An 18,299-nucleotide genomic window follows, 5' to 3' on the forward strand; every position below is an offset into this window, starting at 1 on the left:
GATATTTTTATTGAGATAATATTATACATTTACATTAGTTTTAGGGAAATGGACATCCCTATATTATTGAGTCTTCCTATCTGAAAACAGCATGTTTCTCCATTTTGCCTTCCTTTGTCTCAGTAGCTTTACAGTTTTCTCATAATGATTTTTGTATATTGATTTTGTAACTGGCTGCATCACTAAATTCTATTATTTTCAAAAGATTGTCAGTGTATTTTCTTGGGTTTTCAAGGTCTACATTGGTCATGGCCAAAGTCAGGAAAACTCAAGTGGTATTTGACAAGGAGATCCAGAAAAACCCAAATCCTGTTTTGACTTTCTTTTCTCTGAAGTCCCTAAGAAAAGTACACGTACACACACACACACATACACACACACACACACACTGAACAAACCAAAACCAAATCAAATCAAAACAAAAAACCGAAGCAAGGCAGATGATCACTATTATCATCTGATGATTTGCCCTGAGCTCTAATGTTGAAATCAGCGTATTAGGCCACACCATTCATTATACTATTAAGGCTTACATGATTTAGAACCGGAGCAGGCTATAAAATCTGCCCTTAGGGCGCCTGGGTGGCGCAGTCGGTTAAGCGTCCGACTTCAGCCAGGTCACGATCTCGCGGTCCGTGAGTTCGAGCCCCGCGTCAGGCTCTGGGCTGATGGCTCGGAGCCTGGAGCCTGTTTCCGATTCTGTGTCTCCCTCTCTCTCTGCCCCTCCCCCGTTCATGCTCTGTCTCTCTCTGTCCCAAAAAAAAAAAAAAAAAAAAAAATCTGCCCTGTTTGTATCTTCCCTAGAATCCCATCCTCAATCTTGGTGCTTAACCCCGCAATGCAGGGAATGGCCAATCCAGAACAGACCACTTGGCCAGGAGAAGGCTGTGCAAGAGCAAAAACATATTTGCTCCAAAGCTTGGGGCAGTTAGACTGTATCACTGGGCTCGTCTTGCCTTTCAGGGATAAGGAATGAAAAGCCACAAATGGAGTTAATATGTAGGCTATCTCCAAGAGGAGGCTCTGACATTTTTTCCTAGAGTCTTATAAAAAGAGTCACAAGAGTCATCCCCAGTGGGTCCACTGGACAGTGTGCTATCATGACATGGTAACAACTCCATTTTCACAGAAGGGTACCCATGAAATGCCTTTGAACTTGATCAATCCAAAATTGGTATGGAGCAAGAGGGTAGGAAAAAGGAGTTGTATGGATCCCTTAGCCAACAAATCTAATTGCATAGTTTATAAATAATGATATTTTCTGCATCCTTTGCAGTCTTTATATTCCTTACTTTATTTTCTTATATAAGTGCATTAGCTAGTACTTTCTGAATAGCATTTGAGCATTAAGCATATGTTTATTCCTATATTTAACGGATATGCTGTTAAAATTCCACTATTAAACATGAAACTAACTTTTATCAAAAATGAATATTGACTACTGAATTTTATCCAACATGCTCTCAGCCTCAATTAAAATGTTTCTATTTCTTTGACCTGTTATTATGGAGAAGTATATTAGTAATATTTCCCCAAACACTAATCAAAATTTTCTCAGATTCAGAGCACCTGAGTGGCTCAGTCAGTTAAGCATCTAACTCTTGATATCAGCTCAGGTCATGATCTTGCAGTGACATGGTGCCCCACATCGGGCTTGGGATTCTCTCTCTCCCTCCCTCTCTGCCCTTCCCCTGCTTGCCTCTCTTTCTCTCTCTCAAATAAATAAATAAATTTAGAAAAATTTTTTCTCAGATTCATCTTCTCCTTTCTCTTTAAGCATACCCTACTCTCACATTGAGTTCAAGCACTCTTGATGTCCTGCCTGGACTGACTGGATACAGTCTTAACATGGTCCCCTGGCCCCAACCTCACCATCTTCCCCACTACAAAATCGGGAGCCTCCTCAACACAAAGGTCAGTATGTCATCCTTTTGCTTAAAATTTTTTGTTGGATTCTGTGATATGTTTTGCTGTTGCATTGCCAAGGGCTTTTATTATTTGGCCCATTTACTTTCCAGTTCATTTGAAAAGAGCCCACATGGTCAAGTGGGAAGAGCTTCAGATTGGAATCAGAGATGGATTTGAGTGCTAGCCTCACCTCTTACTAGTTATGTGACCCTAGGCAAGTTAGTTAAGTCTCCACTGTTTCATCTGTAAAACAAGGCCAAAATTAAGTTGCAGTTTATTGTAAAGATTAAGGTAATGTACTATAAAAAGCACAGCCCAAGAAAGCACTCAGAAAATTATGGCTACTTTAATCTTTTCCCATTACTCTATCCTCTCCACATAGCCTTTGTTCCTGCTTTGCCGAGCAGAACAGATTAAAATTCTCGAATACATCATACTCTTTCAGATTCTACTTAGAATGTTTCCCTTCCCTAGCATCCCCATCTGTAACTTTGTTCTCTCAGCTAACTTGTAAACATCCTTAAAACTTAATGCCAAAAGTTTTTTTCTTTTGGAAAGCCTTAACTGACCTCCTCCTGATGGTTTGTTGTTCTCTTATTGCTGCCACGGTAACATGTACATGTATCCTATCATCTTCGTTGCTTTGTATTCTAGCACTGTGCTGGGATATACCATGTCACATACCATGGTTAAGAGGAAGTGTCTGTAAAGGCACAGTGTAACTGACATCTCTCTAAAATACAGAGAGCTGGGCAGTGCCGTCTTTGTGCCTTCCACATTAGAGTGGCCTGGGCACTTACTCTGTCCCACACAACTAGGAGGAGCCAGGACTCCAGGAGAGTCACCTGTCCTCACTCAGAAGTGGCAAAGGAGGAGGATGCTACATGATGTCTATATAATTATACTCGAACACCCTGTTTTCCCAGCTCCTACGTGCTTTAAGGAGGGCTAATATTCCTACAAGGTTGCCCTTAGATGATAGAGTCAGAAAGTTACTCTTTTTTTTGCAACCTAGCTGTATTTCTAAGCTATGATGTGTAGGGATATAGGTTATAGTAGTGATGACATTATCTGGAATATTTAAAAGAAATGATAAATTATGAAATAATAGACCAAAAAGAAAACCATAAAAAACATATATCTAGTACAGAGGCTATCACTTCTCTTCTAAGGAATGTGTTGTGTTTAATGGTCTTCTTCCCCTCTCCCTTTCCCCTCCTTCTTTCCACTGGAACAGCTCCCATCATTCAGACTCCTTGCTGCAAACCAGTCCTTTTCAACCTTCAGTTCCTGGCCAGTTGGTTTTCTCAGAGTTTGGTCAGCTGATTCAAGTCTTTGCTCTTAGTGTTTGTAGTATATTATTATCTTAAACATAGTGGAGGGAAAGTGGGGCAGGTGTATGGGACATCTTTGTACTATTTTTGTAACTTGATGTGAATCTATAATTACTTTAAAGTAAGAAGTTAAAAAGAATTTCTTCCACTTAAAGTTTTATGAGAAAAATCTGTACCTTTTCATCTTGTGCAATGGCTTTGTTGTTATCCTTCGTTTGATGGATAATGAGATCCTGCTATTTATCCTATGAGTGGGATGATGGATTGGAAAAAGCAATGAAACTCGGAATCCAAAGACTTGAGATAATTTACTTCATAATCTGGGCATCGATAAAATGAGGATTTATATTTAATCTCTCAGCTCTATGATAATGCAAATTTACCAAGATTTAAGTATCTCATGTTAAAAGTGATTAAAGAATAAACATTTACTTACTGCATAGTATAACAAAAGTAAATTTTTAACTATTATATACATTTCATGATTATTATATTTAAAATGTTGTATGCATCCAAATTATTGTATTTAAAATATTACAGAGTCAAAACATGTAGTGAAATCAGATGCCTGCCTGGTGGTACTCTAAAGAAGTGAGTGGTCTCTAAACATTTTTGGTCTTGTATTTTGATTACAAAAAATATGCACTATTGTCAATGTACATGTTAAATATTAGTAAAGTTTGATTTCTTAATTTAGATAAAAATGGAGATATTCTAAACGTTTCTTGGGGGTGTCTGAGTGGTTTAGTTGGTTAAGCGTCTGACTTCAGCTCGGGTAATGATCTCATGGTTCATGAGTTTGAGCCCTGCATGGGGCTCTGTGCTGACAGCTCAGAGCCTGGAGCCTGCTTCAGATTCTGTGTCTCCCTCTCTCTCTCTGCCCCTCCCCTGCTCTCACTCTGTCTCTCTCTCAGAAATAAACATCTGAAAAAAAAATTTTTTTAAGTTTCTTCCCACATTCCAACTGCTCTAGGTATTAGATTTGTTACAGGAAATTTCCCCTTCTGTATTGTGGGACTAAACCTGTTGAATCCTCTGCTCTGATCATTCTTGCTGCAATCACATCTTAACATTAAGTTCCCTATTAACAAGATGTTTCGTGGTAGAAATTGGAGAAAGTCTAAATAAAATGTCTTATTTTTATTATTATTATTATTATTTAGGAATAATCTTAGGACTTTTAAAAAAAGTCCTAAGAACTAAGAACTTTTATTTCTGAAATACCTAAATCTTAAAATATTAATTTGTAAAGGAGTATCATACCTGCAGGGAAAGAAATACTATATAGGTTGATTTGTAAATTATGCACTATATTATGAATGGAAGTGGTTTTCTATAATTTTGCTCTCTAAATGGTCACTCAAATTCCTTAAAATACCTGAAATACAAAGTAGTCTGGATACAGGAAAAAGGTGGAAGGAGAATTTGACTGTTTGAAGAAAGAATTCCTGTTTAATGAACCAACTCTGAACTTGTTTAATGATGAATTTTAGCTTTGGTGGTGACCAGAGGAAAAACCTTTTCCTGAACAGAAAAATAAGTCAGTGGATTTTTTTATGCAGACTCAGTGTTACACAGCTTTGCCACAAGGAGAGGAATGAGAGACCTGATGAAGGTATAAGAAAAGGTGACTTAAAGCCTTGTTGGATTAGATACCAACCTCTCTTAAGAAGTCAGCTTATCCAGGCAGTCAGGCCCAGGAGAATTGGCACAAACTATCTAAAATGAGAGTAAACCATGGATTCATGTTTATGTTTAGGTCTCTTAATGGAGTATGGATGCATATTTGAGGAACTAAAGGGCATGTAATCAATGTAATTTGATTCCACAAACATTTATTACACATTTTATGGTACAGAAATAAGGCATATCTTGCTCTTAAGAGTTTCACAATCTAATGAGATATAAACATCACAAATAAGAGAAGGAAGGTCTGTTTAGTGATAACCCCACCTTATCTCACTACTTAGTCTGGCAACCCTCTCCCTTAGATAAATACTCTGGAAGGAGTTCCTTATAATTATCCTTTTCAAGTAAAAAAAATCCAAGCTGTCCTTTCAGTTATGGTTATGTTACCTTTTATAACAAAAGGACAAAAGGTAACTGATTGTTTCAGGGGAAAAGCTTAATCTTAGGCACTGAAATGCATGTGACTCCTGCCCCCGCTCATAACCTATAAAATCAATAAATGCAACTCTCCTTCTGGGGTTCAATGTAATATGCTGTGATAATAGACACAAATGTCTGCCAACGACAGCAACTGCAATAAAAACAGTTAGACTTTCTGGAATGATGTTTTTCTGGTGAATGACAAAGTCGAGGTCAAACAAGACGACAGAATCACTCTGGATTGACATTTCTATCTGGCTGTGCTACTTTTTGGCAAATCATTTAAACGTTGAACCTGTGCCCTCATTTACAAGCCAGTGTAAAGGCATTCAGCTTACCTCCCAGGAACAGCTAATAAGATTAATTGTGGAGCATTTTACCAAAACCCACTCAGGTCAATTTAAGTGTAAAGTGCAAGAAATTATTGCACATTGTAATTATATTACATGTGGTGCATTTTACTAAAGTCTGCTGAGGCCAATAGAGGCGCAGTGTATTACAAGAAATTACTAAATTAATAAAGGTAAAGTGCGGTTGTTCCAGAGGACCTTGGTCCCAGGTCACCCCAAGACAAATCAGTCATTATTTCAACATTCTTATTAAGAGAGTACAGGACTTTGGCCCCACAGCCCAGAGGGGCAAACAGGGGGAAACCGTGTGAAGACGTGATTTGAGCTCCCTGATGGTGGACCGGCTGGGGGGATAATTGTAGAAAAGGTTGCCCACACTACAATTTACACGCCTCACCCTTGCAAATTCCCAAGACTTTGGGAACCAGAACCCTAGCAGAGGAAAGGGGTGCCCCACAGAGCGGAGATGGACCCAGCGAGGGAGGCGAGATGCAGTCGTGGGGTCCGCTCCGAGAGGGGGAGTCGGCAAGGAAGGGGCGGGGGCGGTAGCGGGCAGCCGGAGGAGGAGAGGAGGGGCGAGGCGAGGCGCCGTCGCCGGCCCCCTCCCCTCCAGTGCGCTCTCCTCCCTTCCCCTCCCCGGCCTGGCACCCGAGCACAGCCCGCCGAGGCCAGGCTGCTTCAGGGGGAGGCGCCAACTCGTCGCTGCGCCTGGCCCCCGACCGAGCAGTAACGGCGACCCAGAAAGCGGAGCGGATGCGGCTCGGGCCTACGCTGAGGTAAGGGGACAGGATGGTGTAGGAAGTCAAGAGGGGACGTCAGGCTTGCAGCAGGCCGCTCTCAGATCCCCCGGCGGCGGGCCACTTCTCCCTGCCCCCGCTGTCCAAGTTCCCGAACGCGGCGACTGTTGGAGAGCAGCCCCCGGAGTTACACCCCCGCCCGGGCCTAGGACCTAGGCGTTGCCGCGCGTGCGCACACCCCCTGGCGGGGGCTGGGCGCGGAACTCTGGGATTGTCTCCCCACCCAGGCCGCGGGGCCCGGGCGGCGCTGCGCATGCGCGAGCCTGCGGGCGGATGTGGTGCGCGTTGCGAGGGTCGCGTGTGGCAACGCCTGCCCGGAGGCTTCCCCGCCTCCGGCGGGTGAGGCGGAGCGTCGCCCCGGGCAGTGGCTGCGGCGCCTGCCTCAGAGTTTCGCCTTCCCACTCCCCTCTTCGCCCCGCGTAGGCTGCTGTGGTTTTCGTTTCCGTCGCCTCGACCCGCGGCTGGCGTTCTGAAAACCCATTCACCTAGCTCCCGGCCCCGAACCAGCTCGCTCAGTGTTGTGCCTCCGACATTTGGTCCTGTTGTCGAGGGGACAGCGCAAAAAGTGTGGCTAAGCTAGGCGAAGCTGCTGTGGAGGCATAGGAGGAATCACCGAAAACCTTTATTTTAAGCCGGAAGGTATTGCTCCGCTCAGCCCCGGAAACAGGTTTTCAGCCGCTGAAAACTTTCCAAGCGCCCCGCCTTGGCCGAGGAGGAACTTCCTGTCTGAGTTGGAAGGCGAGTTCAGAGCGAACTTTTTGTTTTTGTTCTTTGGGAAGTTACATAAAATGTCAGAACACCTCGAGTCCAGGATTGTCACAAAATGCATGTCACAGCGCTGCCTCGTACCGTGCTTGGCGACTTAGTCTTTCTTAGAGGTGAATGAAACTGCTTAGGCTTGACGCTCTTTCCCCCCAGACTCGAATGACAGGCACTGTTTAATGTTTACTGAGCCTCCTGGCTTTGCACACTTCTAGTACCAAGTTCCTGCTTGGCTTTACACCTTCGTGCGCAGTGGTACTGAGTTAAGTCAGTTTCGTGACTCCTGAGGCTACTTGGAACGGTTTTTGACGACGTCATTACTGTGCCTTGTAATCTTATATGGTGTGCTGATACGGTCATTTGGGGGCTAGTAAATAGAAGAAGCACTTACTATCAGGGAATCTGAGTACTCTAGGTGAAAGGTAATCTATTTCCCAGGGCATTAGGCAGTTTGTACATGTTATTAAGTAGTAAGTAAAGGCAATTGAAATGATACATTCTTGCACACCCCACTTCCACCATGCAGGCCTCTTTGGGCCCAAGTGGGCCTCCAGCCTAGAGCCTAGGCATTTGCTAATTCCGCCATCCTCAAAGCCCACTTTCCTCGCCCACCCAATGTGTATGGCACCCACCTTCATTCAAGCCTCAATTGCCTTCACTTTAGAGAGGTGGCTTCCTCATTTAAAATAGCCACTGCTGGCTGTCTCTCCAGCCTCTTACCCTGTTGTTCTCTTTGGCTCTGTAGCACTTACCACTGTCTGATATTATGTATTTGTATGTGTATGCTCTGTCTCCCTTATATTCAGAGCGTATTTTGTACTGAATTCTCAATGTGAATTCACTCATTCATTCGACAAATATTGAGTGACTACCTTGCATCAGGTCCTGTCCAGGTGTTTGGGATATGTACGTGAACAAAATAGACAAAGATCTCTTCCCTCTGGAGCTTATGTTCTAGAGAAGAATGATTGACAATAAACATATTTGATTATCGTGTTAGAAAATTGTGCTATGAAAAATGAAAAAAGAGAGCAGGGAAAGAGGCCTGAGAGTACAGGTGTGGGTTGCAATTTTATAGAGGATGGTTATGGTGGATGCTTTTCTTTATTTGAAACTGGGTTGAAGATTCACCAGTATGATGTCATGCTTTAAGGTATTAAATTATTGCTCTTAGAGATTTCTGAATGAACCAGGCAAGACTTAGACAAAGAGGCTGATAGTAAGATGTGTTTTCCTTTGGGTCCTTTACTTCAGAAGAGTACAAACACTGTGTTTGAATATCAAAAACTATTAATCTGGAGCTATAAATTTAGGGTACTTATGGGGTTTGTCTGTCTTTAGGAGTTTGTCATGTTTAATTTTGGTTTTATCACTTGGTTAAAGTGAAATTACAATGCCCCTAAGATACCACTACTTTTGAAGTTTACTGGAGTTGTATTGGTATAAATCAAAATAGACCAGACGAGAGATTTGAGACCAGGAGTGGAATTATCAGGGTTGCAGAATGACATCAAAGATTCCCGTTTGGGGCTGCATGGGGATATTTACTTCAAAGGAGCAGATAGCTTGCCTTTCTGAAAGGGATATTTATAGTGTCCTTCAGTGGAAGGCAGATATCCTTCTCACTTTCATTATCCAGAAGGAATATGTGTCTAGTTCACATGGTGATCCCATCTTAACAATATGAGAGGAAACTTAAGGGATAGTAGGGTTTTTTCCTAGCATTTATCTGACAATGAAGCATGTGTCTTATGTGTCTTCAGCCTTGCTAATCTAACCTGAGCTATTATCTATTATGTATATCTCTCCATGGAAGACGTTTTGAGCTAACAAGTACCAGTGGATAACAGATAGTAAGTAAATCATAAATAGTGATCACATCATATGTTCTGTATTGTAATGAATGTATATGATACTGAACAAAACGAATCCCAAATGGAAATGAGCCAAGGCTAAGAGAGCCTGCCATGCTGAAGGAATGTTTATGTTGTGGGATAAGGATCTTTCACAATTAGGATTCTATTTCGTAGGCATGTTAGGATTTTTTTTTAACTGTACTATATCTATAAGGACCTAAATTTCAAGTGGATTTACAAATGTCTCAAGTATCAACGTATTTTAGCTAGTATAACAACAGAAAAACATCAATATATCTTGATAATTTTTCATATTTGGAAGGGGCACTTTTGCTATGTGTAGTTGAAAAGGCTGACTTTGACGAGCTCGGTAATCTCTTCAAACTAAATACAAATTTGCTTGGGACTGAAGATCTGCCTCATCTCTCTTGATGAAATTTGAAACCCTTCCTTTATATAAATCTAATTAAAGTGGAATGATGTTTGTGTGTTCTAAAAGTCAGTTTGATGCTTATCGTAAACATGGCAATACCATTTCCTTTGAGGTGGTACCTTACTTTTAGTTGTGATTTTAGTTTTTCAGTTTTGTCCATCCTATTTTTATTTTTTATTTATTTATTTATTTAAAAAAAATTTTTTTTAACGTTTATTTATTTTTGAGACAGAGAAAAACAGAGCATGAACGGGGGAGGGTCAGAGAGAGGGAGACACAGAATCTGAAACAGGCTCCAGGCTCTGAGCTGTCAGCACAGAACCCGATGCGGGGCTCGAACTCCCGGACCGCGAGATCATGACCTGAGCCGAAGTCCGCCGCTTACCGACTGAGCCACCCAGGCGCCCCGTCCATCCTATTTTTAATTGCCTGACATTAGTTAGCAGCTGTGTAGGTGTTTCACTATTGTCACAGGCTTAGGACCTCTCATTCAAGTGGAGGTAAATTATAGCTATCATCCTTTACAAATGATCATTGGGATCATCATTTCTTATATTTTTATCATTCATAACTCACAGATGACATCCATTTAATGATTCAGCTAGCATATAGTTGGGAATCATCAGTACCCCATTGACATTTACTTTGCCTGGAGCTCATTAACACACTGCAAACTGTGTGTTGGCATCCTAAAAGACATTAGTTTTCTTTAATGTCCTACTTCTTTGATTATAAAAACATCATCAACTGTGTTGCCCAGATGGGGGAATTTGTTAAAGGAACTGAGTTCTATATTGCAAGGACACTTTTTTATATATTATATTTTTAAAGCACAGCTTTGAAGTTGACCTCATATTATTAAATTGGATTATAAAGGTATATAACACTGGGCTTTATTTGCAGAAATTACTGTATTTTTCTTTTTTTCTTCAGGGATTACTTCTAAAGAATGGTTATCAGCTTTTAGAAGCTCCTGATCAATTGCAAAATATCCGTTTCCATGGAAAATGCTTTGCTCTCATAGATACAATGTGTCTTGGTTATTAGATCTTAAGGCCCACAAGTACCATTGTGTTGGGGTAATGTTGACACAAGCACCTGGGAGGTGGTTATCCTTTTGCTCCATATTATTTTGTTTTTTCTTTTATGTATTTACTTTGGCTTAGTGCCTTCTGCAGGTACCAAATCAACATTTGTTGAATAAATTAGGCAAACGAACGTATGTCCTATAATCAGCTTAACTCTTTATTTGGGTCAGAGGTATTACCAAGTAATATGACACATTGTCCTGCTAGTAAACACACTGATTAACATTGATTGCCAACAATAATATGTAGAGGCTACCTATTATATGCTTTGTGCAGGGAACTGAATTATTTGACCTGCTCTTTGAGAGGATTAGGAGTTGATATGTTTATCATGTTCAGTTATCAAAAGACTGTCTTCTTATCCACCAGTCTTCAACTGTGTAGTTATTCAGAGTGTAGGGAAAGCTCTCAAAATACAGTCTATAAGAATAAGAACTTATCTGTTCCAAACAAGGATAATTTGGAAATAAACTGTTGAACTATACAAGTTTAAGAAAACAGATATAATAGGAAATGTTAGGGGGGTGGTCCAAGGTGGTGGGTGTACTCGCTCCTCCCATGGACATACCAAATCTATAGCTACGTATGGAAAAATTCCCTCTGAAAAAGACCTGAGAACTAGCTGAATAGCTTCTTCACATCAAAGCAGTAAAAGGGTCACACGTGAGACAGTCTCACCAAAAACCCCACTGCCAGAGTGGTGACCCACAGTTGGGAGGAATCTCACAAATCTGGAGCTTCTCCTTGATGAATGAGGGGTTTATACCCCACATCAGGCACCGCAATCCCTGGGACCTGCAGTGAAGAGATGAGCCCTCCAAACATCTAGCTTTGAAAACCAGATGGAAAATGGATCTCACAACCAGGAGACCCAAAAGGCTATATAGTAGAACTGAGATATTTCTCGGAAAGGGCTTGCATGCAGACTCACTCAGAACCAGCACAAAAGCAGCAGTTTGAAAAGCGCCTAGACTATATGTGAAAATTTATTTTCTAATCTTAAAGCATCTGCTGGAGGGGCAGGGACCAGTTGGGACTCTGTCTGGGGACAGATGTGCTGGTGTGTACTATTTTGCACTCTTGTTCTACCTAGATACCATGGGCAGGCATGGTTGTTTTTCCTGGGTTCCATGGGCCTGTAATAAATGGAGAGACAGTTCTCGATAGGCTGTCACCCCCAGGGCACTGCACAGACAGCAGACTGAAACACACCCCCAGTCTATTTGTGAAAAAGGCCTATTTACTTGTTCTGACACTTCAGCCTGAGGGGCAGACTTCAGGTCTGCCATATATGTAGAGGCTTACAAATGTGCTCTCAGGGAATATAGGCAAGGGGATGCCATCTTTGTGCTTTCCCTTAGCCTTATTACTGTTTGCCAGGACCTCCCAGAAAGGAGCTTATGCAATGGTCTGAAGCTCCAGTTTTTGCAACTGTCACTCAGGGGACAGTCAGATCACTTACATTAAGAGAGTCTATACTTGTTTCACAGGACTGTATGTATTTGCATACTCTAAAAGCTGCTGCCTGAGGGTCTGGCTTCCAATCAGCCTAAAACTAGGTGCTGACTGAGATTCCCCCCTTTGGAACACGGACAGTTCTTGGCATACCTTCAAAAACTGGGACCTATCAAGAATAAATCAGACTCCTTAGACAGTCATAATGGTTCAAGAGACAACCAAGAGCTAGGACAAAGTTTAAAGATAAAGTTCATCTGTACAAAGCCACTTTAAGACTGGGAAAGGTAGTTGTTTCTCTCATTAGATATAAACTAACACAGAGGGTGAAGCAAAATGAGGAAAAAGGAATATGTTACAAATGAAGGAACAAGGTAAAACCTCAGGGGACCAAAAAAAAGACACCCTCAAAAACCTTAAAGTGGACATAAGTAATTTACCTGGTAAAGAATTCAAATTAATGGTCAAAAAGATGTTCACCTAAATTGGGAGAAGAATGAATGAACACAGTGAGAACTTCAACAAAGAGAAAACATAAGAAAGTACCAACTGAAGTCACAGAGCTGAAGAATACAATAACTGAACTGAAAAATACGCTAGAGGGGGTTCAACAGCAGGCTATATGAAGCAGAAGAAACTATTGGTAATCAAGAAGACAGGGGAGTGGAACTTACTTAAACAGAACAGCAAAAAGGAAAAAAAAATTAAAAATGAGATAGCTTAAAGAAGCTATGGGACAACATAGAGTAGCATTAGCATTATAGGGGGTCGCAGAAGGAGAAAAGAGAGACAAAGGATCAGAAAATCATGTGGAGATTAAACAGCATTCTGCTGACCAGTGGGTCAATCAAAAGACTCAAAGGAGAAAAAACAAAACAAAACAAAACCTTGAGAAATTAAAATGGAAATATAACTTACAAGATCTATGTGATTCATCAGAAGTAGTTATAAGAGGGAAGTTCATAGGGATTCAGACCTACCTGAATAAACATGAAAAATCTCAAACAACTTAACTTTACACTTAAAGAAGCTAGAAAAGAACAGATGAAGCCAAACATAGTAGAAGGAAGGAAATAACAAAGATCAGAGTGCAAATGAAACAGAAACAAAAAATAATAGAAAAGATCAATGAAACTAAAACCTGTTTCTTTGAAAAGACAAACAAAAGGTTGCCAAACCTTTGGCTAGACTCACCAAGAAAAAAAAAAGAGACGGTTCAAATAAAATGAGAAATGAAAGAAGCAGTTACAACTGATACCACAAATGCAGTAGACCATAAGAGACTGCTATGAAGAATTATAGCTCAACAAATTGGACAATGAGAAGAAATGGATACATTTCTAGAAACTTTCCATGACTGAATCATGAGGAAATAGAAAATCTTAATAGACTTACTATGGTGTATTACAGTAAGGCAATTGTATCAGTCATCAAAAACTTCCCAACAAATAAAAGTTCATGACTTTGCTGGTAAATTCTACCAAACATTTAAAGAAGATTTAATATCTGTCCTTCTTAACCTCTTCCAAAATATTAAGGAGAAGGGAATGCTTCCAAACTTATTTTACAAGGCCAGCATTACCTTGATACCCAAACCAGACAAGGATATCACAAGACAAAACAAAACAACAACAAAAAAGGATTTTACAGTTTACTATCCCTGATGAACAGATGCAAAAATTCTCATCAAAATATTTGCAAATACTGCACACAGATTATTAGCAAATATAACATGAATTCACTAATACATTAAAAAGATCATATCATGATCAACTGGGATTTATTCCAGGGATCAAGGATGGCAGCATTCACACATTAATCAACATGATACACCACATTAACAAAATAAAGGATAAAAAATATATAATCATCTCAATAGATGCAGAAAAGCATTGGACAAAGTTCAACATCTGTTTAAGAAAAAAACTGTCAGGGCACCTGGGTCACTTAGTTGGTTAAGCTTCTCACTTCAGCTCAGGTCATGATCTCCCAGGTTGTGGGTTTGAGCCCTGCGTCAGGCTCTGTGTTGACAGCTCAGAACCTGGAGCCTGCTTCGGATTCTGTGTCTCCTTCTCTTTCTACCCTTTCCCTGGTCATGCTCTGTCTCTCTGTCTCTCTGTCTCTCTCTCTCTCTCTCTCTCTCTCTCTCTCTCTCAAATATAAATATTAAAAAGAAATGTTAAAAAAAATCTTTAAAAAAAAAACCAAAAACAAAACTCTTAACAGTGGGTAAAGAGGTAACATACCTCAACATAATAAAGGCCATATGTGACAAGCCCAGAGCTCACATCATACTCAATGATGAAAAGCTGAAAGCTTTTTCTTTAAGATTAGGTACAAGACAAAGATGCCTACTCTTGCCATTTTAATACAACATAGTGTTAGAAGTCCTAGAGCAATTAGGCAATAAATAAATAAATAGCATGCAAATTGGAAAGAAAGAAACCTTTCACTATTTGTGACATGATTTCATATATAGAAAACCATAAAGGTACCACCAAAAAACTGTTAGATTCTTTAATTCAGTAAAAAATAAATAAATGAATTCAGTAAAGTTGCAGGATATAAAATCAACATACAAAAATCTGTTGCATTAAAAAACATATATTTTATTTTTGGGAGAGTGCAAGTGGGGGAGGGGCAGAGAGGGAGACAGAGGATTCGAGGTGGACTCTGCACTGACAGGCTGACAGCAGTGAGTCCGATGTGGGGTTCGAACTCATAAACCACGAGATCATGACCTGAGCCAAAGTCGGATGCTCAACCCACTGAGCCACCCAGGTGCCCCATCTGTTGCATTTCTATACACTAACAAACTGTGAGAACGAGAAATTTTAAAAATCCCATTTACAATTACATCAAAAATAATAAAATACCTAAGAATAAATTTAAGCAAGGAGGTGAAAGACTTGCACACTGAAAATTATAAGACATTGATGGAAGAAATTGCTGAAGACACAAATAATTGGAAAGATATCCCATGCTTATGGATTGGAAGAATTAATATTGTTAAAATGTCCCTATTACTCAAAGCAGTATATAGATTCAATGCAATTCCTATCAGTCCCAAGGGTATTTTTCACAGAAGTATAACAAATAATCCTAAAATTTGTATGAGACCCTGTGTAGCCAAAGCAATCTTGAAAAAGAAGGGCAAGGCTGGAGGTATCATGTTTCCTGATTTCAACCAAATTATGAAGCCATAGTAATCAAAACAGGATGATATTGGCATAAAATCAGACTCCTAGACCAATGAAACAGAATAGAGAGCCCAGAAATAAACCTATGCATATGTTCAATTAATTTCTGCCCCACAATGCAAGAATATACAATGGGGATAAGGACAGCCTCTTTAATAAGTGGTGTTGGGAAAACTGGATAATTACATGCAAAAGAATGAAACTAGATAAACTATACACAAAAATTAGCTCAAAATGAATTAAAGACTAGAATGTAAGACTTGAAAACATACAACTAGGGGAAAACATAGGCAGTAAGCCTCTTGGTATTGGTCTTGGCAGTGTTTTTTGGATCTGACACCAAAAGCAAAAATAAACAAGTGGAACTACATCAAACTAAAAAGCTTCTGCACAGCAAAGGAAACCATCAACAAAATGAAAAGCCAACCTACAAAATGGGAAAAAAATATTTGCAAATCATATATTTGATGAGGATTTAATATTCAAATATGAAGAACTCGTATAACTCAATAGCAAATAAACAATTAAAAATGGGCACAGGATCTGAATAGACATTTTTCCAAAGGAGACATACGGATGGCCAACAGGCACAGGAAAAGATGCTCAATATCACTAATCACCAGAGAAATGCAAGTCAAAACCACAATGACATGTCACCTCACACCTGTTAGAATGGTTGTTATCAGTGTGCCAGGAAATAACAAGTGTTGGCAAGGTTGTGAAGAAAAGGGAACCCTTGTGCCTTGTTGGTGGGAATGTCAGTTGTGCAGCCACTATGGAAAACAGGTTCCTCAAAAAAGTCGCATATGATCCAGCAATTCCATTTCTGGGTTTTTACTGAAAGGAAATGAAAACACTAAATTGAAAAGATATATTCATCCCTGTGTTCATTGCAGCATTATTTACAAGAGCCAACATATAAAAACAACCTAAGTGCCCACAGATAGATGAATGGATAAAGAACGTGTGGTATATATACACAACAGAATACTACTTAGCCATAGAAAAGAATGAGATCTTGCCATTTGAAACAACATGGATGGACCTAGAGGCCACTATGCTAAGTGAAATAAATCAGAGAAAGGCAAATACTGTATGATCTCACTTATATGTGGAATCTAAGTAATACAACAAACAAAAGTTATAGAGATGGAGAAAAGGGTGGTGGTTGCCAGGAGTGAGGGGGTTGGGGGAGCGATGAAATGAATGAAGGGGGTTCCGAGGTACAGACTTCAGGGTATGAAATGAATACGACATGGAGTATGATGTGCAGCATGGTGACTATAGTCAATAATATTGTAGGTGCATATTTTGAGTGTTGCCAGAAGAGTAGATCTTGAAAGTTCTCATCATAAGAAACAAATTTTTTTCTTGTAACTTACGGTGGTGAATAGATTTATTGTGGTGACCATTTCACAGGGTATACAGATGTTGAATCATTATGTTATACACCTGAAAGTAATGTTGCATGTCAATTACACCTCAATAAAAAAGAGAAAATAATAGAAATATCAGCACAGAACTAGTGTGACTCCAAACAAGATCAGATCTTGTCACTTTTCTGCTCAAACCTACTTACCTCAGAGCTTTAGCAGTGGATAGATTTTGTGTGTGGATCACTTTTGCTCTAGATGTACTCAGAGCTCACTTCTTCCTTTCTTCAAGTCTTTCCTTAGATATTATATAGTCAGGGAAGCTCTCTGACCACCCTGTTCAAAATTGAAAACCTTATAATCAACCTCAAGACTCCTGATCCCTCCTATCTTGCTCCATTTTCATTTTTATGGCACCATCACTTTTCAATATACAGTATAATGTACCTATTATGATTGTTAGCTTCTCACATTGGAATGAAACTTGCACAAAGCAAAAAAAAAAAAAAAATGTTATACAAAAAAATTACCTTTGGTAACATATATTTGCTTTTGAAAATTACTGTTGCAAAAACTTGAAACATTGGCCCTGTGAGTGTCCAATTTAGGTCCTCTAAAGGCAGAGATCAGTGGTAGGAGTTTCTTCTTTGAAAAGGCATTCTCTCATTTTCTTTTTATATTGTGAAGCAAATGTGAGTATGGTATGATTCTGTAATAACATACTTATTACATTACCAAAAAAGGAAATTCATAAACTGTTTGCGAAGCATAGGCACTAATGAACAACATACATGAGTCAAGTTGTAAGTGTGAAAACACATGTAAGGAAAAAAACAGTAAATAACATGTAGTAAGAATTGTATGGAATAATCTTTTTTTTTTTTTTTTTTTACATTTATTTATTTATTTTTGAGAAACAGAGTGAGACAAAGTGTGAGCAGGGGAGGGGCAAAGAGAGAGAGGGAAACACAGAATCTGAAGCAGGCTCCAGGCTCTGAGCAAGCGGTCAGCACAGAGCCTGATGTGGGGCTCGAACCCACAAACTGTGAGATCATGGCCTGAGCCGAAGTCGGATGCTCAACTGACTGAGCCACCCAGGCGCCCCATGTATGGAATGATCTTAATCTGTGACACTCTATCACTGTGAAGAGATCTTCCTAATACAGATGCCAACCTCTTCTCTATAAGAGAAGAAGAGGTCTATAAGAAGTCCATAAGAAACATTGCCCTCCTGTGCAGAAAAGGGGGAAATTTGTAAACAGTTTTATTGTATTGCATTGTATTGTATTTATTTTATTTTACTTCATTTTATTTTATTATTTTATTTTAATTTAATTTTGTTTTTTAAGTTTATTTTGAAAGAGAGCACACGCATGTGCATGATTGGGGGAGGAGCAGAGAGAGAGAGGGAGAGGGAATCCCAAGCAGGCTCCATGCTGTCAATGAGGAGCCTGACTCAGGGTTCAATCCCACGAACTGTGAGATCATGTCCTGAGCTGAAACCAAGAGTCAGACGCTTAACTGACTGTGCCACCCAGGTAGCTCAACAGTTTTATTTAAAAAAAATTTTTTTTTCAAGTTTTTATCTAAATTGCAGTTAGCTAATATACAGTGTAATACTACTTTCAGGTGTA

General features: G+C 39.8%; 1 protein-coding gene across 9 annotated transcripts in view; it reads left to right on the top strand.

Moving 5' to 3' along the window:
* The first annotated feature begins 1,892 nt into the window (after positions 1-1,892).
* Positions 1,893-18,299, top strand: part of RCBTB2 (RCC1 and BTB domain containing protein 2) — a 53,809-nt gene continuing 37,402 nt past the window's right edge. For 3 of the 9 annotated variants that reach the window (XM_049646905.1, XM_049646912.1, XM_049646913.1), the window contains exon 1: positions 6,270-6,477. The gene's annotated coding sequence lies outside the window, so the exon portion shown is untranslated. The other 6 variants (XM_049646908.1, XM_049646910.1, XM_049646911.1 and 3 more) reach the window with 6 other exon arrangements.

The sequence above is a fragment of the Panthera uncia genome, assembly GCF_023721935.1.
Source record: "Panthera uncia isolate 11264 chromosome A1 unlocalized genomic scaffold, Puncia_PCG_1.0 HiC_scaffold_16, whole genome shotgun sequence".
In the NCBI taxonomy this organism is placed as follows: domain Eukaryota; kingdom Metazoa; phylum Chordata; class Mammalia; order Carnivora; family Felidae; genus Panthera; species Panthera uncia.